The sequence below is a fragment of the Lactuca virosa genome, chromosome 2, assembly GCF_052849685.1.
Source record: "Lactuca virosa cultivar CGN04683 chromosome 2, Lactuca_virosa_CGN04683_v6, whole genome shotgun sequence".
Taxonomy (NCBI): domain Eukaryota; kingdom Viridiplantae; phylum Streptophyta; class Magnoliopsida; order Asterales; family Asteraceae; genus Lactuca; species Lactuca virosa.
Window position 1 is genome coordinate 155620456 of NC_136427.1, and position 16267 is coordinate 155636722.

The 16267-nt window shown below is 34.3% G+C and overlaps 1 long non-coding RNA gene across 3 annotated transcripts; it reads left to right on the forward strand.

The window, feature by feature from the left end:
• The first annotated feature begins 1514 nt into the window (after window positions 1-1514).
• LOC145159643 (uncharacterized) lies at window positions 1515-4654 on the forward strand. Of its 3 annotated transcripts, XR_013737827.1 has the most exons (4): window positions 1515-2729; window positions 3519-3830; window positions 3909-4010; window positions 4361-4654. It is a non-coding gene; the product is annotated as an uncharacterized LOC145159643 (long non-coding RNA). The 3 variants fall into 3 exon arrangements; XR_013737828.1 differs by having other exon boundaries at window positions 1515-3830; window positions 3889-4010; XR_013737826.1 differs by having other exon boundaries at window positions 1515-3830.
• Window positions 4655-16267: the final 11613 nt, after the last annotated feature.

Below are 16267 nucleotides of genomic sequence, written 5' to 3' on the forward strand. Positions count from 1 at the left end.
GGTGGTTCCTAATGATGTTCGGTGGTCACAACAACAACAACACCACCACTCCTTAGTGGTGGTTGTTCTTGGCATTAAAAGGAGAAAAGGAAAACAGAAAACGTGAAGGGTGGGTGGTGCAATGGATTCTACAATACAAGAGGGGGATAGAGAGTGGTCGTTTGTGGTGGTTCACGACGGTGGGGGGGTCACCGGTGGGTGGTTGAGGGTGACAACCCTTGGCTGTCCCTGTTTCTTTCTTCGTTTCTTTCACCGGTGTGTGTGTTTTTGAGGAAGAAAAAACAAATAAAATATAAATTAAATTAATTTATGTATTTCATCAATTAAAAAAATGGTAAAATATAAATTATAAGGGCATAGTCGTCTTTTTAAGTGTTTAGGGACCAAAAACATAAAAAGATCCAAAATTGGACCAGTGGTGCACCAATGTATCGTTTTGGACCAAAACTGCAGAAATTTGCCAACCACCACAGAGACCATTTTTGCAATTTTGTCCAGGTTCTAAGAAAATTTTCACATAAGTCTCCCCGGCATAAAACCCGGTTGCAAACCGGGTTATATAATTGATTTAACCGGGTCATTTGATTGATTTATTAGCCTTACAAAAAAACTTATCTTGAATGTTTGGATTTCTTCTTTCTTAGGTTTTTCTCGGATTTCTTTTCCTCCGATTCTAGAAGACCTTCCTGTTCATTTTTTTTTGTTAAAACCTTGTAAAATATAACCTATTTACTAATCGTTGAATTGAGGTGTGATACTATTTTAAATGTGATAATTTGGACTTCCTTTCGACATTTATTCATTGTTTATGTATAAACATATTTTGGTTCAAAATTAGTAAATGTGATAATTTGGACTTCCTTTCGACATTTATTCATTGTTTATGTATAAACATATTTTGGTTCAAAATTAGTTAAAAAGTGGTCTTAGTAGAGATTTCTCAATTCCTAATGACCCAAATCAAACCATATATGTTTGGTTTCATGCAATATTGGGGTAAAGTTAATTTTCCAATGGTTGCAACAACTTATTTTCATTACTATATATAAAAGCCCTTTTGTTTTCCTGCCTTGAAAATCATATCTGCAAGTTTTGTTTCACGCCACGTATCCAACCTTCGTAACGACATACCGTATTATAACAGACGTTTTTAAACTAGCCAACGTCTCGCACTCTTCACATACATCCCTATCGACTCAGCAACTCCCCTTACCCTCAAATCCCCAATTCATCTTTGTTGCCGTTGGTGCCGCCATCAACCCAATTACATGATTACAAAGAGGGTGTTTGGCTTATCTTTTTGGGAGACAAAAGTCCTTTTGACAAAAGTTACAAAAAGTCAGGATTTCCTGACTTTTCCAAAAAATCAGTTTTTCTTATATCAAAAATCCAAAAGTTGCTTTTAAAATGTTTTTACCAAACATCTTTTGCATTTTATCTTTTCCAAAAAAAACTTTTTGCTCTCAATAACCCACCCCCAAGACGCTACGCGAGTCACTTACCATTTGAACGACGCCATCTACATCAAACCAGATCCACACCGCTTGGATTGTCGAAACAGGTAATATCAATCCTCGACATTATTTTCTAGGGTACGTTTGCCAGATTCGTTAATTCAAATGTTTGCACCGTTTTCGTTTCGGAACCAAAAAGAGACACAGAGATACATTTTTCTTTTTTTCCGTCTTCACTTCGTGAAGCGCTCACAAACCAACTACAATGGAGGTTGATATGTATAGTGCATCGCGTAACCATCTTACTCTCATATTCCCCACAAGTCATCACACCTCCACCAAGTTCCATTTCCTAATTCAAACATCAACCCTTCATGTCGACTTCGTTACTCTTCCTCTTCGTCGCACCAAGCAGACCCCCTCTTCTTCTTCTTCTTCTTCTCCTTTCGACTTCAATCTTGCTTCTCCTATTACTATTAGATTGATTGTTGTTCCTGCGACATCTTTATTAATAGTTCATGTACTACAGGTTTGGATGAGCCTTAAAGTGGTTACTTTAATTGGAATAATTTCTGGTTTGCAACATCATGTTTCACAATTTGTTTTTCTAGAAATCAAAACCCTGAATGACTTGTCTTTTAAAAGGGTATTCCCTCTCTCTCTCTCTCTCTCTCTCTCTCTCTCTCTCTCTATTTGAGTTTGTTTCCGATTACTACTCTAATGGTTTACAACATATCATGTTTCACAATTTGTTTTGGTTATTTTCATACATAATGAGAAGATCGTGGTATTGGTATATTAATAAAGCCGGATAATCCAAAAGAAAGTTGGTTGCCTTAAAATGTAGGAAAGATTGTAGACTTATTGAATACCCCTGGTGAAATATTAATTATTAATTGGTAAAATGCCATCTAATTGATCTTGAATTGGGTTTCCTTGTTTGATGAGTAAAGTTGTCCGGTGGAATGGATTGATATTGAACTTCAACAAAGGCCAGGATCTGTCTGAAGCTATTGAAACGGTTAGAAATAACTTAAGGGGAAGAAAAAGTGGAAGGTCAATTGATGATGGTGACGGTATGGATGTTGATGATGAAAGGTCAAATAAAAAACCAAGGTCAAGGCCACCTGTATAGTTTTGTTCATAAGAGGAATAAGGATCAACAAAGGGTGAGGGTGATATTGAAACTTTAACATTTGTTTTATAGGACACGATCAAAAGTAAAGGAAAAAGCAAACAAAGACACTTTCAGCCTTTTCTATTTAGATTAATGAGGTACTCAGTAGTCAGTAAATTCCTTTTCAAAGGCATATGACTGAATATTTTCATCTCCTGATAATTGCATCATTAAATATTATTACATACATTTCAAGAAGCTATCGATTGTACTTATATGTAAGAAAAAAGTGAGTAATACATCAAGCATTATAGATCCTAAAGTGTATGAATGATAAATTCTGTGAAAAAGCCCAATAGGAAACTTCTTTTAAAGATTTTTCACGACATAAAATATTATGGAGGTAGCTAGGTAGGTTCAATTTGTGTCTGAAATTTCAACTAATGGTCAGTGAATACATGAAGTATTTGTAATGTCTTTAGTTGAAAGAAGTTGAATTCCTAGAATATTTTGATCATGATGTTCATATTATGAGTGTTTTGATCAAATGTCAACTGTGACCATCATCTGAATCTGGTAGATTTGGGCTTCTCACTTATGGGCCGGTAGGGGTTTCTTTCCGTCTTGAAAGCTTTACCAGGTACAAATAGCACTTTCCTCTGAGGAAAAATTAGCAGCTGGATTGTTTCGACTTTGCTTTGTTTGGCTAAAAGAATCCCCTGTATTTCATTGTTTTCTCTTTAATGTTATCTATAATCGGTCAGATATTGGAAAGTATAATGTCCTGATAGTTCCTGCTTGCTTCGATGATACAAAGGCTAGGCTACTAATATTCAATTGTCTGTCATTTATCTACACGTTTTTGACATCCCGAACAACCAAACAATCCGATTCAGTATATGGGCAACTATATGACTTGACTTTTCATATGGTGATGTGTTGTATAGTTCTTTAGACGACGTATACTTTGTGGGATACATTTCAACATCAATAAGAGTAGCAAATGCTTGGGTAAGTGACATCATAACCCAATACATATGAAAAGAAGATCAATATTTACCTGGATATAAAGATGCCACTCCAATGGCTTTCGATGCCTAATTACCAAAATTGAAAGTTAAGATTGGGTGAAGATTTGGGATCAAGAATAGAATACAAGTTCTGATTTTCCCCTTGCAAGGGCTGCTCTAGAACTTGGCACTTCACAAAGCTCTATTGAAGATAAGAGGGACACTATGCTTCGGATACTTAACAATCAGGTACCCTCATTTTTATTTAAAAGATATCATTGTGAAGTCACAATAACCTTCATTATAGATTTTATTATGATTTTGTAGGTATGTGCACCACTAAGAGAATTAATCCAAGGAGCTTTATTGGAGGACGTTCGTCATTTGGCTCACAATTGTGATAGACTTCACCAAGAAGTCGGGACACATGTATGATCATTTTTTATTATTGAAATACAATTAATTAAATTTGATTGAGATAATGTTTATTTATGCAGTGGGAGTATTAAGGCACCAAACAAAGTTTAGAACTCCTACTTTAGACTTTTAGAGAGTGTCATAAAATCTAAAAAAATAGAACCCAAGTTAATAATGGTAGAACTTAAAAAATAAGTTATTTCTGGAATGTTGGATACTATAATAAAGAGATTAATGAAAGTATGTTATTATTATTTTTAATAAAGATGGGTTTCATTGCATCAATAAATGATTACGACTTGCTGGAGCTAAAAAAAGCTTTTGAAGTGCTAAATCCTTCTAATTTATGTTAATTTTTTTAGGTCATGTCAAACCAAGAATAAAGATAAGGAAAAAGTGGGTGAAGCCATTAAGAGAGAAATCAAAGATGGTATTTCATGATTTAACCCAATATCCCTTTAGCGGTCTGCAAAAGATGCCAATAGCTTTCTGTAAGGTTAAATTTAAAAATTCATATAAGAAAATAGCAATGGACTTTCATTTACTTGCTAATTATAAAATTTTAATTTTGTTTTCTTTTTCTTAATCGTCCATTGTACATCAAAACTACACCAACCTGGATCCTACTGCCTTCTATTGATCCTAAATTTCTTCTACTGCCTTCTGTTGATCCTAAATTTCTTTGTTTTACTTTATTATTTATTTATTTATTTTTTTTATTTTATCAATGAGAGTAGCTACAATTACCCCTTTATCATACCAACCTAGAAAAAATGTTTGCTACAGAGGTAATAGTATCGATTCCTTATACCTATTGACATAACAGTTTAATATTTTAATCTGAACACCATTGTAAGTTTTGAAATTAGGCGTTATTTATCAATCTCAAGTAATCTATTTTCTTAATATCCGGCAAAAAACATACCCACCTTTTTAATATAACCATAAAAAGTCTTTGGTCAAAATGTGGTGGGTTGACCTACAGACAATTTTTCAACATGTGTTGAGATTCGGTGAATAATTAAGGGACATTTGTAGAAAACAGCATTGTAATTTACTTTTTTTTTGTCGTAATAATATTGTAATCTTATTTTTATTATATGATTATTATGGATTAGAACAATTATATTAGTTTTAATAACATTAAATGTGCACTCTAAGGCCCCGTTTGATAATTGTTGACTGAGAAAGTGCTGACTGGGAAATGTCTGTCTGGGTAAGAAATCCTGACTGAGTAAGAAATCCTGTTGTTTGATTGTACATCTGACTGAATGTGCTGAGTGATGAAAAATGACCATTTTACCCTTCTGTTATATATAGTGATTGATTAAGTTGCTGAATAATTATAAAAACATACATATTGTCATACAAAATGTAAATTACACACAAACAAAAAATGTCATTCAAAATGTAAATTAAACATAAATCATTTAATATCCAAATAAAAACATAATGAAATTCAAAATAACATAATAATTTAACGTAAAGTAGGTGAAAGTAGTTGATTTGCAATCTGATCATGCAAAACACGCATATATTCAACGGCTTCTGGACCCCATTCTATGCCTTGTATGTTTTCTCTATCAATTCCCCCACCTTGGGCGTCAGGAGTAACCATAGTGTCCTCCTCAAAATTTCTAAACAAGTCATCTTCTATATTGTATTTCCTTATAAAATTATGGACCGCGACACAAACAATTACTATGTCTCTTTGCACTGTAAAATGATAAGGAGCCATTTGTTTTAAGATTGAGAATCTCGCCTTCAAAACACCATATGCACGCTTAATAACATTTCTAAGTTGTGCATGAGCATAATTGAACCTTTCTTCTCTAGTTAAAGGTCCGCCTCTTCGAAAATCGGCTAACCAATACCTAGTATTGCGGTATGGAGCCATAAACCCACGAGTGTTTGTATATGCGGCATCACAAAGGTATATTTATCTGCAAATGAATGTGACACATATTATATAATGACACATATTATATAAAGAAGATAAATAATAAAAATTATATAAAGATTACAAACCTGGTGGAGGAAATGGAAATCCAGAAGTCGAACTGAATGCAACTTCTTTCAAAACTCTTGAATCATGTGCTATACCCTCCCATCCAGCCCAAACAAAGGTGAATATTATATCAAAATCACAAATTCCTATTACATTTTGAAAACATTCTCCTTTTCCTCTTCCTCTATAACGAGTTTGTTGATCAACGGGTACAACCGCATGTACAAGAGTTCCATCTAATGCACCTATTGCTCCGGAAAAAATATTTTTTAACCGTCTATGTCGTTCCGAGTTATGTCTTGTTGGATTAGGAGTTGTTGGTACTATAATTTCTTTTGCAAAACACATCATTGCTGTTAGGACCTCATGAAAACATTGATGAATCGTTTGTGTGGAGTGATGAAATCTTCCCTTAACGGCGCGAAAACGTTCGTTATGTCCTATAACATGTAAGAATATAGCTATCTTCTCTTCAATGCTTATTGTCCTACTAGCTTGCAACCAATTTTTTTTGGTAAAGTGGTTGCATAATAAAGCAAATGCCTCTTGTGTAAGACGCATCATATCGAAACATTGTGTAGGGTCTCCATACATCAAATCTTGCGTATACGCATACCCGCTTGAATTGTTATCTCTAATTCTATGAATTCTGATTAGCCTGCGCCGGTTTGACCTCAACCAATAAAACACAAGTAAAAGAAAAGCTACAACTTCACCATCAGAAACCATACTTGACCTGTTACAAACAATTAGGTAACATGTTAAAGTAACAAAAGTCATATAACAAAAAACTAGTAAATAACAAAAGTCATATTCAATATCCAAATATCATCCAAAGTAACAAAAGTCACATAACAAAAAAAAACTATTACACATCATCCAAAGTAACATCCAAAAAAGTCATCAAACATAGGATCCAAAAGTCATGCAAATAACAAAAAGTCATGCAACAAAAACATAGTAAACATCATCAAAGGTAACCATACTTCCTACCCGCACCCATCACCCACGACTCACAACTAGTATGCGAAAGTCGTAACCAAACTTTCCTAACATCGACACTTTCACCAAATAGCAAAAGAGCGGTTTTGTGTCTTTCATCTTCTTCTCCCCATTCCATTTTGTTTAATTTCTCCATACACGCATCAACATCCTTGTCCATTTCACTTTGTTCAATTCTTTCATTTTTTTCCACTAACGACCTTGCAAGTTTGACAATCTCCTCTTCAACTTCTAATGCCCTTGCATCTCTTTTTTTTCCACCAACTTTTTTGTTTCCACCAACTTCCGTATTTTTTGAACGCCCCGAAGATTCTTCACTTGCACCTACGTGTTGTGTTGAGGTTTCCATTGGAACATCATCATCAAAATCATGGGCACTAAACTCCTCTACAGGACGAGGGAGTGTAGATGATGACCCCCAACTTTAAAAGTCGGTTGAGGTCGACCCTTCAAATAGTTGGGTGCAAAGATCAGGAAACAGCAGGGGTTTAGTTTTCAATGACAACACGAACTTGTTCAACTGTTTACAATTTTTAAAAATATTAGTATTTTTTATAAAAATAATTATAATAGTATTTGTTATAAAAATATTACCTTCCCCTCTTCCTTCCATTGTTCATCGGTGAGGTTAAATTTATTTTTTATAGGGTCATATATATTGCCGGTTTTGTTTTTCAGTTTCACCCAAGCAACATACTTTGATTTGTAGTAGTCAAAGTGGTTTCTCATTTGCTTTTGATCAACCTCTTTACCGTGTTCGTTCATCAATTTTTCGCGTACTATCTTCCATGAACTAGCCTTAAGCCCAGAACCCTCACGACCATTAGTGGTTAATTCATGGATACATGCATCAAGAAAAGTTTTGTCCTCACTTTCGTTCCAAACCAACATCCTAAAACATAAATAACAAGCTAACATAAATATCTAAACATAAAACAATTTTCTACCAATGAGATCAACATAATCCTAAATAGTAATAGCTAAATCAAAGTCAACAATTTTCTACCAATTACATAGCTTATACATGGAAAAAAAATTCTGATTTCATAGCTTATACATATACAATTTGAGATTTCATAACATTAGAACATAACATCATACAAAAAAAATCTGATTTCATAACTTATACAAGCAAAAAAATCAGATTTAATAGCTTATACAAAGAAAAAAAATTCTGATTTCATAATCTATTACATACATTACACACAATTTCAGATTTCATAGATTATTCATACACAACATACCAAGTACATACATACATTACACACAATTTCAGATTTAATAGATTATACAAAGAAAAAAAATTCTGATTACATAACATACCAAGTACAGTGGTTTTTTTATTTGAATATTTGAAGAACATATACACATATAGGGACGATTCATGATAAGGGGGGCTGTAACCTAACATTAATTCAATTAAAGCATTATCATTCAAGTATTTAGAGGGGACCGACCCATTAATTCAATTAGCAACAGTAAGGGGCTCAATCATCGGCCAAGAAGATGGAGTTTTGACTAAATAAAGTCAAAATCGAATTCGATTTGAACAGATGAGGGCAAGAACGAACCTGTGTGGACGAACGTAAGGGGAAGAACAGATCGGCGATTGGGAAGAACAGATCGGCGATTGGGATGCCGACGTGAACAGATGTCGCTGCCGTTTTTCTTTTAGGTCACGAAGGAGAATAATAGATCGGGGGTAGTGAGGTCCTTTTTGCCAGTCAGATGGGTTTGGGAAGCTGACCAACTCAGCCAATTGAGCCAGACATGCTGACCGAATCAGCCCACATCAAACATATTCATGTCTGACCGAGTCAGCTGATATCGCTGACTCAGACCGGTCAGACGGTTTCAAACAGCCCCTAAGTGTTCTATGAAATGGCTGAGCGATATAAAGAACCACCATTTCCAAAATTGTTACTTTTGGTCACTAATAAAGTTACTTTTGGTATATATTTCCGCATTAATTTACTTTTTATGCAGGTTTTGGTTACCCATTTTTTCACCTGCTTCAAAGCTTGCAAATCTGAAAACTTGTAAATTATTATTAGTACAATTTTGAAACTCATATGCTCCGTGTAATTTAGCTTTTCATTTAATGGATTGGATAAAAATCTTAATGATACATTTTCGTTTTGTTTTTTTTTAAAGTTTTTTGTCGGGTCATTCAATTGGACCGATCACCCTACGGGAAATTAATTACAAAACTGAGGAAGCATTATGGAAAGGAATCTTGAATTCCAATTCCATTCTATTTGACCATTGGGTAATATTTATAAACAAAGAATGGAATGCAATTCTTTACACCAACTTTCTGAATGTTGAAATCCATCAAAAATGAAACATGTCTCTGTGTTTGGCTTTTGTATGAACCTACGATTGAATACGCGGCAACATCTAGAGCTTTTCCAATTCTTTGGCGTTTCCAACCCCGCTGAGCGGGGTTCTTCTCTAGTTTTCTATTTATTATTAAGCATGATTATCGAAGATTTATTTCTCTTTCATTTGCGTCCATTATGTAGTTTATAGGGGAACAATGTATGCTGGAAAAGGATATATATTAAGAACTTTTACGAAATAATTCACGAGCCGTAGACTATAAGCAAATGAGGCGATTGTAGAAAAGCTACTGGCGGTGGGTGTAGGCAACATGTTATTACATGTTATCACACCCAAAAGATGTCACATCACCATCCTACTCATATATGGTGTTATAAACTCAAGTGTGGAAATGGACAAACATCAAATAACATGTTATAACACCATCTAATTTCCATGTCATTATTATTATTATTTTTTGTTTTTTAATAATTATAAAAAACAAATAAATTAATAAAATATGATATTTTAATAAATCCTAAATTCAACGTAAGATTTTAAAAAAATTACAACAAAGGACACAAACATATAAAACTTAAAAAAAATACATTTTTTCCCTAAATTATTAATCTTCATTACCATTGTATATAATATGCCAAGTCTACTTGAAGTTGCATGTGTTTTCGTTGTTCTTTAATATCAACGACTTTATATAAATATTCCGTTGTCCTGGTTAAAATTGCACGGGTCTAGGTTCCGTAGGCGAATATGCTGCAATATTGCGTCCTTTATCTTCGAATATCATGTTATGCATTATGATACATGCATACATGATATCTCGTAGAGTATCTAACTCATAAAGTCGTGTCGCATGTTCGACTATGTGTCATTTTGATTTCAAAACTCCAAAAGCACATTCCTCGTCCTTACGTGCTCCTTCTTGTTGTCTCTTGAAAAGTTTGTTTCTTGGGTCTATTGAGTGTCGAAACACCTTCTAAAACGTGGAATATGGTGAATATATTCAACCTGTAACGTAATACCCGAACTTATATTTATTTCCATTCGTTGTGAAAGGAGCATCCGATGTCTTTCCTGACAAAAGATCATCGAACATTTGCAACTGATCAAGAACATTGACGTCGTTGTTAGAACCCGCAACCCCAAAATAAGCATGCCAAATTCATAAATCTAGGGAAGCAACAACCTCTAATACTAACGAAGGCACTCCATAATGATCGATTGCATACTATTTGTCCAGTTCCAGTATGTGTGCAATCTATGCTTCCAAGCATACCCGGAAAACCATGTCTTTTTTCATGTGCCACATATAGTTGTTGCATATCATTCAACGAAGGTTTGAGCAAGTATTTGTCACCGAAGGTTTCGACAACACCTCTTGACAATTTATACAAACATTACCGTGCGGGTCTCTCAGACACTCTCATTTAATTGTTAATAGAATTGGGTGTCTCCCCCATAGCCATGAGCTTAATTGTTGCATCACATTTCTACAACCCTATGAATCCTAGTTTACCTCTCGCATCAAATCTCATTTGGAAAAATTCATATTTAAAATATATTTAACAGGTAAAAATTATATTTATTTTATCTAAATGCAACATTTATAGATTACAAAACTTGAAAGAAACAATACCTTTCTTCCAAGGCGTTGGCTATCTGTTCAAACATGTTTTTTCGCAAAAGAATCTTTCTTTTGAAATCGCTAGGTTGGTAGACACAATTAACCGCAAAATAATCATTAACTATACGTCTATGCCCTTCTTCACAATCTCTATTTAACGTCGCATGTCGTCTGAGTAGTGGCGCTGGATCTGACTGTAGTAGCACGTACGTAGAATATCGATACATCATAGTCACAAATATATCATCGTCGTCATTATCGTCATCGTCGTTATCATTATTGAACATATGGAACGGATCACAAGGATCCATTTTTTTTGTTTTGATTATTGAAAGTTTGTATGAAATTGAAAGAAAGAAAAGAAAGCGGTAAAAAATATAGGTGTTGTCTATATATTTATGTAGGTAAATATTTTTTTAAATAAATGTTACCGTTTTAAGACGGTCCATGCAAAGCCAAAGGTCAATTTTCCCCGGTTTCCATCCGTTACCATCGCAACACACACCCACGTAATGCTGAAAAACGCGCTCGGGGGCAGTGTTGCAGCCATTATAATGCCGATATCGACTTGCCAACTCAGAAAAACGGGGTAGGGCGTTGCCCATTCGCGATAGTCTAATGGAAGAAAATAGAATGAATAGGGTTTATGGATCCATACCTGAATCATTTTACTTTATCGAGAGACTATCAACTTTTGTAACAAGCCTGTGTTTTGACCATTAATAGAATGTTCAATTTATTATTAAAATGAGATTCCAACAAAATTAAGTGATGAAGAGATTATGTGCTGGATGGCCGATGAGCTAATAATGAGAAGAAACTATAGAACCAGACTATGTGCATAAAAAGAAATGGGAGAAACTACTGATTTAGGTCTACCAATACAGAAAATGTAGTCGTGTCACCGTTGTATTGTAATCAAATGTGTATGGTTTCACTACTTCCATTGTGAAAGCCAACAAAGAGAAAGAGAAAATCGGTGACTTAACCTACATCTTGTAGCTTCTCTTTTAGGTAAAAATGAGTCGATTTGAGGTTTAGCAAACGAAAAAAATTAATGCTTCAATTCCGCATAATTTTATAAGCTTAATTTTCTAGATAATTTTTTAACTTATGAGCTTGTTATGACTTACACTAAGAAAATAAGTCGTGCTAAAACACACCTCTTAGAGACGAGAAATCAATGGATTATAAGTCAACAGGTAAAGAGAATGAGGAACATAGTGATTTCCAAACGAAAGAGGAAGAGGCACTGATTACTGGACCGTGAAGAGTTGATTACTTTTTCATGGCGGCGACACAGACTCCCATTTAGTGGAATCATGATTCAATCACCAAACCACATCGTTTTCAAAAAACCAAATTACTTCCCCTCTAAATAAGTCAGGACAGAGACCGAAGCCCACATTTATTTCAAAAAGTCCAAAATGCAAACATCACCATTAAATACCCAACCTACCAAAAGAACAAACCTGCCATAAAAAATGTATCCATTTTGCATCCTAAATTCTATAAAAAAAATGTTTTGGCACCTAGACCTCCGTCTTTTTTAGATGTCTTTACTCTAGACCAGTCCACCAGTGAATCTTTGACATGGCGTCATCCTCACCCCATAGAAATTTTCGTCTTATGTTTTTGAGGATATGAAGAACGTCATGTGGTGCTTTGAACAACGACATGTAATATGTAGGGAGACTAGATAAGACATATTTTATTAGAGTGAGGTGACCACCGAATGATAGAGCTTTTACTTTCCAAGTTGATAATTTAGATCGAAATTTGTTAATAATGGGTTGCTAATTTTACTTTAAGTACATGCTTGCCCCTACGGGGACACCCAAGTAGATAAACTGGAATGAGCCTTCCATGTAACCTAGTACATTCGCCATACTTCTAATTTCCTAGGTGGATACACCAATTCCAAATAATCGGGAATTGAGAAAATTCACCTTAAGACACGAAGAAATATGGAAACATTTAAGTATGTGGGACAAGTTCTTTATAATTTTGTTGCACCATTCGCGGTTTCTACAGGGAAGATGGCATCATATGCGTAGAATAGATGCAAAATCGTGGGTCCCTCCTTACGTAACTTAATACCCTGGATTAAAGAATTGTTTCTTGCACTTTTTATTGCGACACCCAATCCTTCCATTGCTAGAATAAATAGGAATGGAGATAAATGATCTCCGTGACGAACACCTCTTAAGGTGGGGAACGCTGCCATTGGAGATCCATTGAGTAACACAAATGTCATCGATGTGGCCAAACGACCTCAATCCATTTCCGCCAAATGATTCCACAACCCATTTGTCTCATAACTGAGTCAAGGTAATTCCAGTTTATAAAATCATATGCATTTCGAACTCAATTTTGAGAAGAAATATCTTCTTTTTGACTTGTTTGGCCCATGAGAAAATTTCATTAATAACAAGCGGTCTGTCTAGTATATTTCGTCGGGGGATTAACGTGGATCGAACTTCGCTAACCACAAAACTGATGACAGATTTCAATCTCAACGCAAGTGTAATAATTGTGACTTTTGGCACCGATCGTTATTTACGAAAAGTGATCAACGTCGAATATAATAGGCTTAATACGTAAAATATATCAATATATGATAAAAATATAAGTTTCGTATTAAGATAAAAATAGGAAAAATCAACCGAATCGTCCATAATTCGTAAAATTAGTGCGTCGAAACATATATATATATATATATATATATATATATATATATATAGAAAGTACGTGTCTCCCCAGTCCCGAAATATAAATTTTGTTAAAATCCGAGTTCATATGAAGGAGATACGTATTTTATAAGATATAAAAATCAGCCGCGTAGTTAAAAACTATTAACGTCAAAAGGTACAAAGAGAATGGTTGACTTTTGGGTAAAGTCACCGAAACGATAATCGTAGTACTCTTTAAATTAAAAACTTTGGTAAAAGGAACGCCAAAATTGGAGTCCGTACGAAAGAGTTATGATTTTTTTTAAATCATTAAATCATTTAAAAATAAGGGCTAAAAAATAAAATTCGGAATTAGCCAATACAACCTAAAGGAAAGTTGTAGTACCCATCAAGAGCTACGCATGAATATAAAGAACGTCGAAAACGGAGTTCGTATGAAGGTGATATGAATTTTTAAAGCTTCGCGAAGAGCGTTTGGCGCAAGAGGGACAGGCGATGCACACATGCTTCTAGAGGAGGGTACGATGCACCAGCAGGAAACGGATACATGTAAGACAATCAATGGAGCTACGTCGCAAGGGCGCGATACACACCTCCCTTGTGCGACACGCATTCTCAGTATAAATAGAGCCTGCTGCTGCTCATTTGTTCCTCACCCCAAATTTGTTTCTTTTCTCTCGTTCTCTACTTCGAGAATTCCTTCCTAAATCTTAGAAAGGTTATTATTTATGTATTCTAGTTGTTAGTAAGTTAGTTCTCGAGCCCGGTCGACCCCGAGGCGATCTTCGAGTCCCGAGTCCCGATTCTATGCTACTTTAGTGGTTTCATACTTTACAAGTGAGTTCACGGCCTCTATTTTACATTTTAAATGTTCTATCGGGGGGGGGGGGGGGGATACATGCTTATCAAAAGATTTTATAAAAATGTTTATGTTATAAATATCAAACCATTTTATAAAGCTAGATGCCTCAGCATAGCGTAAATATCCTGTTACTCTTCCCAAATATCCTGTTAAACTAACCATAATTAGAATATATATATATATATATATATATATATATATATATATATATATATATATATATATATATGTGTGTGTGTGTGTGTGTGTATGTGTGTGGGTGTCTGTGTGTATTTGATAATTATATTTTATGATATCCTAATTATCTAGTATATATATATATATATATATATATATATATATATATATATATATATATATATCATTTGATGATATATACCCGGAAGAGGTATATACAAAGATAGTGTGATGTGTATATATATATATATATATATATATATATATATATATATATATATATATATATATATATATATATATATATATATATGGGTAATTATGGAATGATAAAAGATTAATTATAAAAGATAAATACCTAAGGTCGATGCGTTAGTGAGTTGATAATTCGTCAAAAGACCTTGATTAAATTCAGCATTTGCTCAATACCTATAATCGTTAAACTTGCGAGAGCCTGAAAACGTCGATTATAGGGACTCATGGGAATACATTAGATCACCTTAGAGTATAGTCGATTGTAGGAGCTCATGGTAATACATTAAAATCTCCTTAGTGTTTAGATTACCATTAGGAACTTCTGGAATGTTAATTAAAATACGTTAGGATCGTTAGATATCCTAAAAAGATAGTAAATTATGATTAATAGAAATATCCTAATTTAAATGCGTTAGGATCGTTAGATATCCTAAAAAGATACTAAATTAGGAATAATAAATGATATCCTAATAAGATAATAGATACGATCGTTAGATATCCTAAATATGTAGAAAGCTAGGTTAATAAAATATTTAAGAAAGGTTTTTCTCAAAGAAAAAGGATTCTTAAAAGTTACCCAAAATCAAAAACTCTAAAAACCCATGATTCACAAACATTACGTTGACGTTTTCAAAACCGCATGTATTCCTAGGAATCTGTGAGATGGAAGCCTACACTCCCGGAAGCAGCAACTAATGGAGGAAGCAACTAAAAAACCCACTATAGTTTATCGTTCATATCTATCTGTTATGACACATTTCTGTAATAGGAACCCTAGAAATCCGATGTAACGTTTTATCTATAAATAAAATAGATGTTTATGTTACATATTCTGTTTTGTATTGTTCAATATATGTTCAATGACTGAGAACCAACATCCCTACATCGCACTGCCTGGCTTTTCCGCCGACGGCCGGGCAGGGTGTGACAAATTGGTATCAGAGCCTAGGCTATAGCAAACTAGTACTTCCTTAGGAAATACGACTATAGCCGAGGGGCTTATACTCTGATTAGGTTTGTCATCAAACCTACTAATAAAAGTATTATTATTAATTACCCTACTGATAGATCATCTATGGGGAAAAGTGACTAGGCTGGAAATGTCGGCTTGGGTTGCTGGATTTCAGAACGACTATATGCTAAAATGGTCATGCCCTCCGACTTTTTCCTACCAGACTAATCCCTATGGTATGGTCTAGAAGTGAAAAACGTAAATTAATAAATTAATCTCTCGATGAGAAAACCTGGTAAGCCCAAACTCAAGAGTTTAGGTCAAATACGATATCTGAGATTAGCACAATATATTGG